This window comes from Canis lupus, chromosome 14 (assembly GCF_011100685.1).
Source record: "Canis lupus familiaris isolate Mischka breed German Shepherd chromosome 14, alternate assembly UU_Cfam_GSD_1.0, whole genome shotgun sequence".
Lineage (NCBI taxonomy): Eukaryota > Metazoa > Chordata > Mammalia > Carnivora > Canidae > Canis > Canis lupus.
The window spans coordinates 50,811,861-50,825,994 of record NC_049235.1 but is presented as its reverse complement, the minus strand read 5'-3'; the positions used below and the strand labels follow the sequence as shown (position 1 = coordinate 50,825,994).

The 14,134-nt window shown below is 34.0% G+C and overlaps 1 protein-coding gene across 5 annotated transcripts in view; it reads left to right on the top strand.

Moving 5' to 3' along the window:
- IMMP2L (inner mitochondrial membrane peptidase subunit 2) overlaps nucleotides 1-14,134 on the top strand; it is an 848,583-nt gene that overhangs the window by 627,670 nt on the left and 206,779 nt on the right. The gene's annotated exons all lie outside the window — the stretch shown is intronic.

The window sequence follows — 14,134 nt, the reverse complement described above, 5'->3', positions numbered from 1 at the left end:
CTCTGGGCTGCTAGTCCTATGAAGATAATTATGTATGACAAGATCTTGTCACTTTTTATTAACACCTTTCAAATGTTCCCCCTTTGCCTCCAACATAGGGTAGATACTTCATAGATTGATATTTAAGTTTCTCTACAATAAGTCCATCCCCAGCTTATAATGTACATTTGCTAACTTCCACTAAACTGCATTCCAGCCTAACCCAGGGAATTCAGGGATTTTTCTAACATGAATCCTTGATATATTTTATCATCTGCATATTTCTGGTCACATTTTGTACCACTCATGCCCATATTTATATTTTTCTGATTTCTAGAACAGGATCAACTCAGTCAGAATTAATCATTATTTTTAAGATTTTATTTATTTATTCATGAGAGACACACAGAGAGTGAGGCAGAGACACAGGCAGAGGGAGAAGCGGGCTTCATGCAGGGAGCCCGATGTAGGACTTGATCTTCGGTCTCCAGGATCACACCCTGGGCTAAAGGCGGCGCTAAACCGCTAAGCCACCAGGCTGCCCCAGAATTAATCTTTTTTTAAAGGAAGATATCATAGTCATTAAGTGCACAGGCTTTGTGGGTTCATATCCTTTGCTATTTTCTTGGTTTGACAAAGCCTAAATTATTGTCATTTACTATACTACCTGGACCACGATAAGTACTCAGTAAATAGTACTCGATTATCATTATCACTTGATCTCACATCCATCATTTATGGCATTCTGCTTTGTGTTTTAACTTCTATGTACATCATCTTTTGCTCTATATTATGTTTCTTGAGGTCAGAGGCTTTGCCATCCTTTAACTTTTTAATCTTCCTGAATACACTTTGTTCAAATTAGTCTACAGTGCCCATGAAATTAATCCATTCAGATAGTGCTGATGCCGGTGATCTAATTCTATCCTTTATATAATATTTTGAATTATTTTAGCTTTGATCATAAGTTAATTTCATTTCTATTAACTATAAGCCATCGATTTTTTCCCCTATCTGGTATGTTGTGGGAATTTCCTATCTAAAAATCTAAGACAAAATGCTCTTCCCTTATCAAGATGTCAACTGATAGCCTCCTTAAATAAGTATCTAATACTCAATACCTATACTTAGGTTTGGTTCAAATTCTCTTAAAAATTAATTTGTAGGGCAGCCCTGGTGGCTCAGTGGTTTAGCGCCACCTTCAGCCAGGGCCTGATCCTGGAGACCTGGGATCGAGTCCCACATCGGGCTCCCTGCATGGAGCCTGCTTCTGTCTCTGTCTCTCTGTCTGTCTGTCATGAATAAACAAATAAAATCTTTAAAAAAATTAGTTTGTAAATGAAGCTTCCAGCAATGTGGATGAAATGCCCATGAGGAAGACTATAGAGAGAAGCCTTCAAATTTGGTACTCACCATTTTGATTTTTAAAGATCAATTAACACAAACTAAGGCAATTTACTTTTAACAAAGTAACCTCTCCAAGTCTCAAATTTCTTATCTGTAAAATGACTGTGTTGTCTGAAGATATAAACTCCTTTTTAATTCAAGATACTATATGATGCTATTGTCAAAAATGAGAAAAAGAATAACTTATTTTTTAATAGTATTATAAAGGGGACTACTACCAAACTTCGCACTGTCCATTTAGTTAATATATGTTTACCAAGCACCTATTGAGAATATAGACAGAAACTATTTTAAGAATTAATAAGACAGTGTTGAACAAGATATTTAAAGTCTCTGCCTCCATGGAATTTACAGTGAAGTCCAGAAGATAGATAAAAATCAAGTATACCGTGAGATAGATTTTAAAACCAGGGAACAGATAGTGCTGTGAAGAAAGGTATGCTAAGGGGTAGAGGGTGACAAGAGGAGTTATTTTAGATAGAATATTTAAATGGGAACACAGAATGCAAAGAACATTCCATGCAGAGGATAGCCAAGTACGGAAAAGGGCCAGAGTCAAGAGGACTCATGGTATGTTGAAAGAACATGGAAGAGGCTAGTGTGATGAGGTATAATGAACAAGAGGAGTTGAGACTGAAGGTGTTGTGAGGAAACAGATCCTGTAAAGCAGTGATTCCCGGAGGGGGCAATTTTGTGCCCCCACAGCCACCCTGGAGATATTTAGCAATGCTTGGTGACATTTTTGGTTGTCAAACTGTGGAAGGGATGCTATTGACATCTAGTGAATGGGAGCCAGGGATGTTAATAAACATTCTAATTCATGACTAAGAATTTTTCTGGCTCATCCTATCTAGAGTGCCAAGCCTGGGAATCTTGGATGTAAGGGCTTGTTGGTTCACAGTAAGCAATTTGGATTTTATTCCGTGTGATGGGAAGCCATTGGAAACTTTTTGACAGGGCAGGAGTATGACACAATTAGGTTTGTTTGGCAAATGACGTGGAAAACAGAGATATAAACACCAGTGAGAAAGTGACTACAGGAGTCCAGGTAGGAGATGGTGGTGGCTTGGGCTGAGTGGTATAGTTCAGGAAGAAGAAGGTAGTTGTTGGATTTCAGGTATAAATAAAAGTGAATCCAGTTTTTTTTCTTTTAAGCTATGGGTTTTCTCTGTGGTTTCAAGTTTTACACAGTGATTTATATTATTTAAAAATGTACTTTAAGAGGACAGTAATTTGTCTATATAGAAGACTATCGAGAAGATGTGACTTATGGAGGACTGACTTTTCAATTTCTATGGCACACAATATAAGAGATCACATCTTTTCAAAATTCACTTTTTGCACATGCATCTGATTTCTTGCAAGCAAGAGGATCCCCGTACAAACTCAGTGGATATAGTAGCCTATTTTATGCTTGTGTAATATTATTTTGGGTTACATTAGAAGTTTAATAAGAGCTCATCTAAAGTGAATTCCTGTTCTTCCTATCTGAATTGAACATCCCCTGAATTTTGTCTTCCAAAATGGAAAAGTCAGGCTTATGTTCGAGAGCACATTCCTTGGAAGCTGAGAGGATTGCTTTCTGCTTACTTGGGGTTTAGGTCATTGATGGCAAATATTCAAAAGAAGTATGAAACAAAATATCCTAGGAAGCTTTAGATAAGCTTTATGTTTATAACAAAACAATATGGCATGCAGGCATTCTGATCCATAATTTCATTCATGCTCTGTAGCCCAGAGTCTTCATTGGTCAGGATTGTGTCACCACATCATAGTCCTATGTAAGGGGGAAAAAAAACATCTTTTCTGACTTTCAAGCAATTCAGTCACATATTTACATGGTATTCTGGTATTCTAGACATTATGGTTTATAATAAATTCATGTAGGCTGGAACAAGTAGGGCTTGAATTAGCAAGATCTCATATTTGGTACTTACTAAAACCAATTTTATTCACATTTACATTTTATGAAGAGTAATCTGTAGTTGTTGGATGTGTAATCTAGTATAGTGACTTCTACGAAGTCCTTATATTCTCTCTGTATAATACTATTTGTTTGAATGAAATTGTTAAAGATATATTAAGGAATATTCAGTTGGAAGAAATGATTGATGATTAAACGAATCCCTGCTGACATTAATTAGGTAGTCTACTATTTTGCAATAGTGGTCATGTAAAAAGAAGGATCTCAATTCAAATTTAACCAAATTCCAATTGCTTCTTGTGATGTGGTTGTATTTAGAAATGTTATTGGTGTGTAATTAAAACTTTAAACAGTGATTTAAAAATTAATTACTAGTAATCAATTACTAGTGATTTAAAAATTAATTACTAGTAATTTAAAGATTAATTACTAATAATGAACCCAAAGGCTCATTAATTTTGTTTGTAGAAAATAAAGAAAATAGCATGCATTCCTATTAATATTAAAAGGAATATTCAGTTTGCAGAACTGAGATCAAAGCAAACAGATGGAAAATTGTTCATATTTCCTCCAATATCTAAGCATTATTGGACCTTACATTAAAAAGCACTGAGATGTGCTTTTCCCCCTGTATAAATATAAAGTAGGAAAAACCTACTAACATAAATGATGAATGATACAGATACCCAGGAAATTATTTTGAGAGAGGACTTTGTAAACAAGTACAATACCATTTATAATAAATATTGATTTAAAAAAAATAAAATTATGTATTACAAGCCCACTATTTTATTTAAATTGTTTTGCTAGAAAGCTTTGCATGGAATAATGATATGAGTCACTTTTTTTATTCCTGATAAGATCCAGTTTAACAGTAACTATACTGATTATGATGCTTAAACCTTTGATATTTCATGTTTTTATCATTTTTAGCAAAAACTCATTCTGAATATATACAAGTTAGATACATTCTTTTCTTTGCTATGTGGAGTTATCTTTTCTATATTCATATAGTTTATATAATGTTTATAATTATGCTATAACTCAATAATTCATTTACCTACATAAAAACTTTTGACTTAATCTTATCTGAAATAACTTAATATGGGATGTATTATAATAGCATTTAGAATAGGAGAAGAATAAGAAATTAAGGAGAATTAGAGAATAATTAATAATAGTATCTTTAGAATGAAACAATTTTTTTATTTTTTATTTTTTTTAATTTTTAAATTTTATTTATTTATTCATGAGAGACACAGAGAGAGAGAGAGAGAGGCAGAGACAGAAGCAGAGACACAGGCAGAGGGAGAAGCAGGCTCCATGCAGGGAACCCGACATGGGACTCGATCACGGGTCTCCAAGATCATACCCCAGGCTGCAGGTGGCGCTAAACCGCTGCGCCACCGGGGCTGCCCTGAAATGATTTTTTTTTAAAGGATTTTATTTGTTTATTCATGAGAGACACAGAGAAAGAAGTAGAGACATAGGCAGAGGGAGGAGCCTGATGCAGAACTCGATCCCAGGATCACGACCTGAGCTGAAGGCAGATGCTCAACCACTGAGCCACCCACGTGCCCCTAGAATGAAATAATTTAAATATACTTAATTTTCCATACTATTGTAATGACTGGAAATCTTCATTATAAAGTTGCCTATAAAATATCTCCTTAATTTATGATGCTATATCTTCAGGAAATAATGCACTAAGGAAAAGAGAATTTTTTTTTTTTTTGTAAGAGAATGGGATTTGAATTAATTTTATGTTCTTTACCTGTTAGCTTTCTCCTATCCCTTCCTCATAGCTTGATCCAGATATTCATAATACCTTTCCTGGCTGTTGTAGACTAAAATAAAATACCATCCTTTGAACACCTATGTGGTTAGCAACATTTGATATTTATTTATTCCTCAATTCGTCAATTATATTTCTTGCAGATGCTTCCAACTTGTTAAATTTCATGTCATATATATTTTACAGACTTCAGTTGCTTATGTTCAAATCATGATATAAGTTATAATCTTGGTAGTAGGGACAAGATTTTATTCCTTTCTGTGCTCACAGGCACACTAGTTATACTGTTCCACATAGTAGTCACTCAATAAAAGTGTGTTTATAACAGGAAATAAAAAGCAGAGTCCACATTCTCACAGAATTCTTAAACTTACCCTCATAAACTAACCCTAACTCACAAAATAACACAGCATAAACTGCCACCTCATTCATTGCTGGATTAATCAACACAGCCTAAATATTATATATGTGGCCTGATTTAGAATCTAATTCTTAATGTTGATATCTTTTTCAAATTTTCATTAATGACTACAGCGATTTTTATGGCTAGCTGTAGATATTATTAATACAGGAGAAAACATTCTTTTAAGGAAATTGTCACATCTATGCTCCTATAATCCAAATTTAGAAAAAAAATGTACATCAGAAATATTCACTATACAAAATCTTAGTTGTACTAAGAGCATTCATATTAAACTTACAAAATTAATTCTATGACTTTATTGTGAAGATGTATAAACCTTACTTCTTGTTTAAATGAACTAAATAGATTTGCTCTAATCACCTAGCAACAATCTGCAGTCTATTTAGAAGATGACATTTCATTTTTTTCCAGTGAAAATATGTTAAGGACCTATTCTTTGGAATCTCAAATAATTATGATCCATGTTGCAATGGAAAGGAAATTATGGAATCTGCTGTATATAGTCTTTGCCCTGCCACTAACTAACTAGGTGACTTCACCTAAATGCTTTTGGCCTCTGCTTTATGTATACAAAGATGAATTTTATTAGATCATCGCTGGTGTCTTTCCAACTGTGATCTTAGGAAATGTCCTCACTTATAGGTAGCTCAGGTGATCCAACTTCCTAGAAATAGTATCACCTAATTTGCTTAAATTCACCCTCTTTTAATTATATACATTTATTTTTTTTAATTACATGCTTTTCTAATTCAATATAAGCTCCAAAGAAAAGAGTATTATACCTTAGCATTTTTATACTATGCAAATATAACAGTTGGTAACATTTAAAGTTAAAGTAGAGAATGGGTCTATTGAGCAGCAGAAAAGCTTACCATGTTTATAGCAGAGGTCTTTGGGCTTTTTAGAATATTGGTGCTGATCATGGATTTTGATGTACAAAATTTAACTTTATTCGTTAAACAGTTTCAAGCTCACTTCCCTTCTTAAAATCTTTCTATAGGATCAAATAAGCAACAATGGCTTCATGATTAGGTCCCATAAACATTTTAATCATGTCTCAGAGACCTGATCTTATTTTGTCTGGGTACTAATGAAGCTATTATTTTCCTGATTTATCATTTTATTATGATCATCAAATTCTCTGTATCTTTTTGTTTTATGTATCTTTCTTATGAGCATCATGTAGCTAGAATTTTTCACAGTTGGACAATAATTTTTTTTCAATTAGCTATAGTAGTTCATCTACTTTTATTATGATTAGTGATGTATTTAAATACCATCTTATTTTGTGCTTTCTATTGATCCTGCTTTTTCTACTTAATCTTCTTAAATATTTTTAAAATTATTTGAGAGAGAGAGAGTGAGCGAGAGAGAGAGCCCAAGTGGGGTGAGGGGCAGAGGAAGAAGCAAGGACCCTGATGCAGGGCTCAATCTTGGAACTCCAAGATCTTTACCTAAGACAATGCTTAACCAAGTGAACCACCCAAGCGCCCCTCTACTTTTTAATTTTCTGCATTCTTTTGCATTGACTGAGATTTTTTAAAGTTTTATTTATTTTAGAGAGAGACAGCACACACGTAAGTTGGAGCTGAAACCAAGAGTGTGATGAAGCTTAACCAATTGAGCAACCCAGGCAGGCCTGCATTAACTGAGATTTTTAAATTCTATTTTCCGTCTACTGGCTGGGGAGTTGTAGATTACATTTCCATTATGATTTGTAAAATATTATTTAAATGTATACCAAAGTCCAAAGATAATAAATATCTCTACTCTTTACTAGAAAAATTCAAAAACCTTAAAATTTATTTTCAATCACTTTCCTCCTTTTCTGCGTGTTATTTTATGAAGTTATCATGTGGTAGAGTGAGAGAGGAATGGAGAGTGGGGGAAGAAGAGAGAGATCATGCAAGCTTTCTCTGATCTCTTCTTATAAGGGTACAAATCCTCTCATGAGGGCCCTACCCTTCCACCTGGGAGATAGTGCTTCAGCATATGAATTCTGAGGAGATATAACTCAGTCCATAGCACAAGGTAATTCAATTAAGAATGAATAATCTTTTTTAAAAAATGGGCTAGAAAATTTGGATGTCCATATGCGAGAAGAGGAAGAAGAAGAAGAAGAAGAAGAAGAAGAAGAAGAAGAAGAAGAAGAAGAAGAAGAAGAAGAAGAAGAAGAAGAAGAAGGAAGGAAGGAAGGAAGGAAGGAAGGAAGGAAGGAAAAGAAAGAAAGAAAGAAACAAACAAACAAACAAACATGTACTTTCTTTTGTACCATATTTTAAAAAAAGGCCTAAAACTAGAAAGGTAGAAGAAAAAAAATAGAAAAAGCTTTGTGACTTTGGATTACGCAAAGATTTCTTATGGCATAAAAAACAGGTGTTATAAAAGAAAAAAATTGCTAAATAGTCTTCATGAAAATTAAAAAAAATGCTTGTTCTTTGAAGAAAAACTGTTAAGAAAATGAAAAAAAGCATGCCGCAGATTAGGAGAAAATATTTGCAAAAACATATATCTGGTAAGAGTTATATCCAGTATGAAGAAGTTATACAACTTGATAATAAGAAGACAAACCACTGAAATTAATTTATAAAAGCTTTAATAGTTCACCAGAGAAGAAAGCAAATAACAAATACATACTCAGAAATATTAGTCATTAGGGAAAAGACAGGTTAGCATTCAGTTACCATATTTCACTTATAGAAACTTGCCCACATAAATATATATACTGATATATTCATAGCTACTTAGTTGATAATGGCCCCAACTGGAAACAACCCATGTGTCCATGAACTATTACTTGACAAACCAACTGTTTACCTATATGATATATTATTAAGAAAAAAATGATAGCAAATTTCTAGTACATGCAACATCATAAATTGATCTCAAAAACATTAGACTAATTTAAACACACCAAGAATAGAAGAATGCATATTGAATGTTACAATCTGAAGGAAAGTCTAGGAAGGCAAAACTGTAGTGATAAGAGCAGCTCAGCCCAGTTACCTAGAACCAAAGATGTGAGTGAGGACAGATGTGCCTCCTGAGGGGTGTGAGGAAACTTTGTTGGATCATTAAAGTGGTTTTTTTTTTAAAGATTTTTAATTTATTTATTCATAGAGACACAAAGAGAGAGAGAGAGAGAGAGAGAGAGGCAGAGACACGCAGAGGGAAAAGCAGGCTCCATGCAGGGAGCCCAACGTGGGACTCGATCTGGAGTCTCCAGGATCAGGCCCTGGGCTGCAGGCGGTGCTAAACCGCTGAGCCACCAGGGCTGCCCTAAAGTGTTTTATATCTTGATCTAGTGATTATATGATTGTATAGATTGTTAAAATCCATTGATTATATACTTAAAAACGACTGGGTTATATTTCATGTAAATTATACCCTTGTATGGGAACAATACTGTTAGTTTAAAGATAATCTACCTTTTTTTTTCCTCTGGCAGCTTCTCAAAAAATAGTGGAGGCAAGAGGATCTTTAGGGTTCTACAGATTCATTACATTGTATCAAGATGTGATTTCCTCATATTGATCTTCCTTGTGTTTGGTTCACTTTGCATACTCAGAATTCTTGATTTCATCAGTTCTGAAAAGTTCTCTACCATTATCTCTTCAAATATTGCCTTCCCTTGTTTTCTTTTATTCTCTTCCTTTGAGACTCGGATTACACTTATGTATGTTACATTTGTTAGTAATGTCCTCCATGTCTCTTAGCACCTCTTATACTTTCTTTTATTTCTTTACCCCTCCATTCTAAATTCTAAATAGCTTTTTCTTTAGCATTTAGTAATCTGCTTTTTTGTCCACCTATTTAATTATATACAGTTGAACCCTGAATAATGTGGATTTGACCTGGGTGGGTCCATTTATATGTGGATTTCTTTTGACAAACATAGTGCACTACTATTAATATATCTTTTCTTCATTATGATTTTCTTGATAGCGTTTTATTTTCTTCAGCTTACTCTGTTGTAGGAATACAGTATAGAACACACATAACATAAAAATATGTGTGAATTGACTGCTTATGTTATCATTAAGGTTTCTGGTCAACATTGGGTTATTAGTAGTTAAGTTTTGGGAGAGTCAAAATTTTTATGAGGATTTTCTACTGCACTGGGTGGGAGTCAGCACCCAACTCCCACATTATTCAAGGTTCCACTGCATTTTAGAATTTAGAAGTTCTGGGATCCCTGGGTGGTTCAGTGGTTTAATGCCTGCCTTTGACCCAGGGTGTGATCCTGGAGTCCGGGATCGAGTCCCGCATTGGGCTCCCTGCATGGAGCCTGCTTCTCCTTCTGCCTGCATCTCTGCTTTTCTCTCTTGTGTCTCTCATGAATAGATAAATAAAATCTTTAAAAAATAAAATAAAAAAATAAAATAAAATTTAGAAGTGCTACTTGATTTTTTTCGAAGTTCTATTTGATTTTTTTCGAGTGGCCTTTAAAAATAGGGTAGTGTTTCTTGTTCATTTTTAAAAGTTCCCTTTTTAATTTAAAAAATAATTAAATATGTATAATTTATAATCTGTGTTTGATAAATACAGTATTTTAAGTTTCTGAGGATCTAATTCTGCTGTATATTATATGCCTTGACTCATTAATATTGCTGTTTCCTTGTGGGTTCCATTATTTTGGATTATGAGTTCTTACCAACTGGTACTTACCTATAGAAACTGAAAATTCTGAAATGAGTGATTTTTCTTAAAGAGACTCATATTTCCTTCTGCCAGATTCCTGGGGACCAATTAAAGTTAATTCTTAATTTTCTTAGACCACACAAGCAGTGTGAATTTGAACCACCATCTCACCTACAGGCAGGATGTGGATTCCCCCAGGAGAATTATTGTCTCTTCTAGATGCCAACCCTTGAGAGACAAGTGTCCTTCTTGTTCTCCTTTCCTGATGGTAGATTATGTCTTTCTAGTCTAGTCTATCAGTGATGATGATGGTGAAAGAGATCTAGTTCAAAAACCTGATCTAGCCGAGTCCTGAACTCTTGACATCTAGTTCCTTCAGGACAATGAAATCCCAGGGGTCTAGCACCTAGGGAGTAGTAAACATATTCATGGAAGCCCCTACTCTGCATAATGAGAATCAATGCAATTGTTTGAAAAATATTATTTGAAAAAATAAAAATACTACAATAAATCATGAATTATTAATACTAGTTACCTAAGTTACGAATGTGTGTATATGTGTGTGTGTGTATTTGGGACATACTTTGAGTATGAATTTGTTTCCTTCTTGTGGTAATCAAGGATCATATTGATAATTTTGTATTCAACTGATGACCTCTAAAGACTGAATTTTTTTAAAAAATGTTTTCAAGGTCAGATCAAATTGGAGGCAATCATTCTTCATTCCATTTAAAAGATCTAGTAACTTGTCATGGTAAAGCTAGTACTAAAAAATGCCTCTTTGTAGACAGGTAGTTAAAATACCATACAGAACTCATTTTGACTGTCAAACCAAAATTATTTGCAAGCCATAGATACATACAACCTTGTATGCTGACACCTCACTTAACTGTTAAATCACCTGAAAGATTATCTTGTCTTTCTTTTATGTGAATTCGGAAGCACAAAGCTATTTAAAATTCCTTCTCCAGAGGACTTCTATTAGGAGTCTTATATTTCTTTGGCAGTCCTAAAAGGAACCAGCTCGATATTTTAACATCATATTTTTAAAGCTACTTTGGGTTATTTTTTTAAAAGTTAGATTGAAACCTAAGAAATATGCACTATGCAAATGGAATGAATTTTATGAGAATTCTGTAGCTCAAAGTGTTCTTTCACACCTGTCTGGTATCACAGTAAACCACTCCTATTAGCGCTGTGACATTCAAAAATGCAAGTGATTAGTAAGTGAAAATACAATCTATTTGTGTTTTCACCTACTACTTCCTGCATATTTAAATGTGCACAAACAGATAGGTTGTGTTTTCACATAGAAGTTTTAGAGTATCCCAGAAGGACATACAAATAAAAAGAAAAAAAAAAGATTTATTGTACCATAAAAAATAGTCTATAGTCACAGTGCAACTGTGAGGAAAAGAAATTATTGAAGTGTAGCTCAGGTAATTTTAAGAGACTGATGCTAATAGATAGTGGAAGCTGAATACATTCTGAATTATGAAAAGAAAGGAAATAGTGGACCAAGGAAGACAATAGCAATAATAACTACCACTTATTGGATTCTTACCATATATCAGAATGGTACTGAGTCTTAAAAACAGTCTCAAGTATACCAGAATCCATTTATCAAGTGTCTAATACATACCACTTGATTCATGGAACAACTTTTTGAGTTAGGTACCATTATTTGCTCCATTGTTCAAGTGAGAACACTGACAGAGTTGCATCAACTTTCCCAAGGTTACATGAACTTGAAAGCATTCAGTCAGCTATAAAAGCCAAAATAGGCTGATTGCAGAGACTACGCTCTCTATTAACTTCTCCATTATATTCTCATTTAACTATTGACCTTCATCTCAACCCAGTTGGGGCATATTTTGTTCACTCTATTTTAAAAATAGGCAGATGGAAGTAGAAACTAAGTGACTTGCACAGGATTACTTATGAGTCCTAGTAGCAAGAGTAGAACTAGTTTAGTCTGGTTCCAGACTCTGAACTTTCTATTCTATTATTCTGCCGTTGTTGCAGTGTTTTTTTATTCTTCAGTTATTCAGTCATTTGGTCATTTATTTAACACATATTTGTTGAACACTTTGTACAGTGCTTTCCTTTGGGCTCTGGGGATACAAAGAAAGGGAAGAAGAAAGACAAAGTTCTGAAGTTTACATTCTAGTAGAGAGGGAGATAGGCAATAAACAAAAAAACCAATACATGAATGTCAAGTGCTGGTAGCTGCAATGAAGAAAAATAAGGCATTGTAAGAGGCTAGACAATGATGGGAAGATGGGTGTATTCAAATCTGTTAGATAAGATGGTCAATGCAAGGGAATATGCAACTGTCACTGGTAATTTTACGATACTGTCATTTTCTATCACAAGTATCTTGACTCCCTGGTTCATATGACATTGAAACTGAATCTGAGTTTCATAACATTCTGGTTTCCAAAAGAATATGCTTGACTTCACATCTACCATCTCATTGCAGAAATGATTTTATGCTGGTTTTAATTCATAATTTTTTTTGAAGAGACAAAATGAGTAATTGTTTTCTTTCTAACTATCCAAAATAGTCAGCTTTATAAGGTAAACAAACATTTGGACTTTTTTAGGAAAGTGTGCCTTGCCAACAATTAAATAAAAGGGTCTTCTCCTATCATTAACACTTGATGTGGGATATTAGTTCTTAGAGGCAATCTCATGATAAAAGCAGTAGTGATGTCAAGAACTAATTGACAGATTTTAATTGAAGAACACTTATATTACAGAGTATATGACGGTGAGATGTGTTCAGCTTGTTTTTTGCTTTTCTTTAAAAAGCTGAAACTCTTCTTGCCAGTAGTAATTAAAAATAAACAGCAGTCATTAACTTACTGTGGGCTTCTAATGGCCACAACATTGCTTCCTTGCATGAATGATTTACTGATCTCAAGTAAAGTAATTCAACACTGAAGTTATCTTGAAAATTAAAAACCATTCTAGATAATGAATAGTTTCAATTTCTATAGCACCAATTTATGCGTAGTCTTTTTTTTTATGTATTCTTCTGCACACATACAACGTGCTAACTAACAAAAATGGCCTGAAAGGGACTCTACATCAAAGAATAGCTCACAAAGCTCAGTTTCTGTGCTTAACTCTGTACACTTAGGGGTGAGATGTACTCATTCATTCATTCATTCATTCAACCAATATTTATTGATAGGTTTCTTTAGGCTGGGCATTTTCCCAGATGCTTTGGGGAGTAAAAAAAGAAAAAAAAAATAGTCTCTGTCTTCAAAATAATTTATTATTATATATCAGGTAATATTTTATTATAATCTTGTTCATTTTATTAAATTGGTTATGTCATAATTTATTTAACCATTGCCATGTTGTAGAATATTTAGAAAATACATATATGATATAAAAAGCTTATGTATTTCTTTTAAAAAGCTTGTGTTGCAGATATGAGGGAGATCTTGCTGCGATATCTGTCACCCCATTGATCACCGGAGTTGATTCAGCTGATCTGGCTGGCTAGGCGGGTGTCCCTTCTCATCACTGCTCCCTGAGCATCCCTCCTGACACGTGCTCTGTAGAAGAGAGGGACCTTTCCCAATAGGGAAGGAATTTTCTTCAGTCAAGAGTACAGGAGTAGCTGCATTCCCCTGCTAAAACCTCCAAATGAGCTGTCCAGGTCCATTTGTAGAAAGTAATGTAGTCAAGCTCCAGACATCCAAATGAGGCACTACATGTGGCAGTTTGCCCTTCTTAAAAAAAAAAAAAAAAAAAGAAAAAAGAAAAAAAAAGAAAGGAAAAAAAGCTTGTGTTGAATACTCCTGATAATAAATAGTTATTCGTATTTCTGATTATTTCTTTGGAATGGATTTCTACAGAACAGTGTAATAACTAGATCAAAGGCATGTACATTTTAGTCTCTTAACAAATTTAATGAAAATAAGCCCCAAATTGCAAAAAGGGGAAAAAA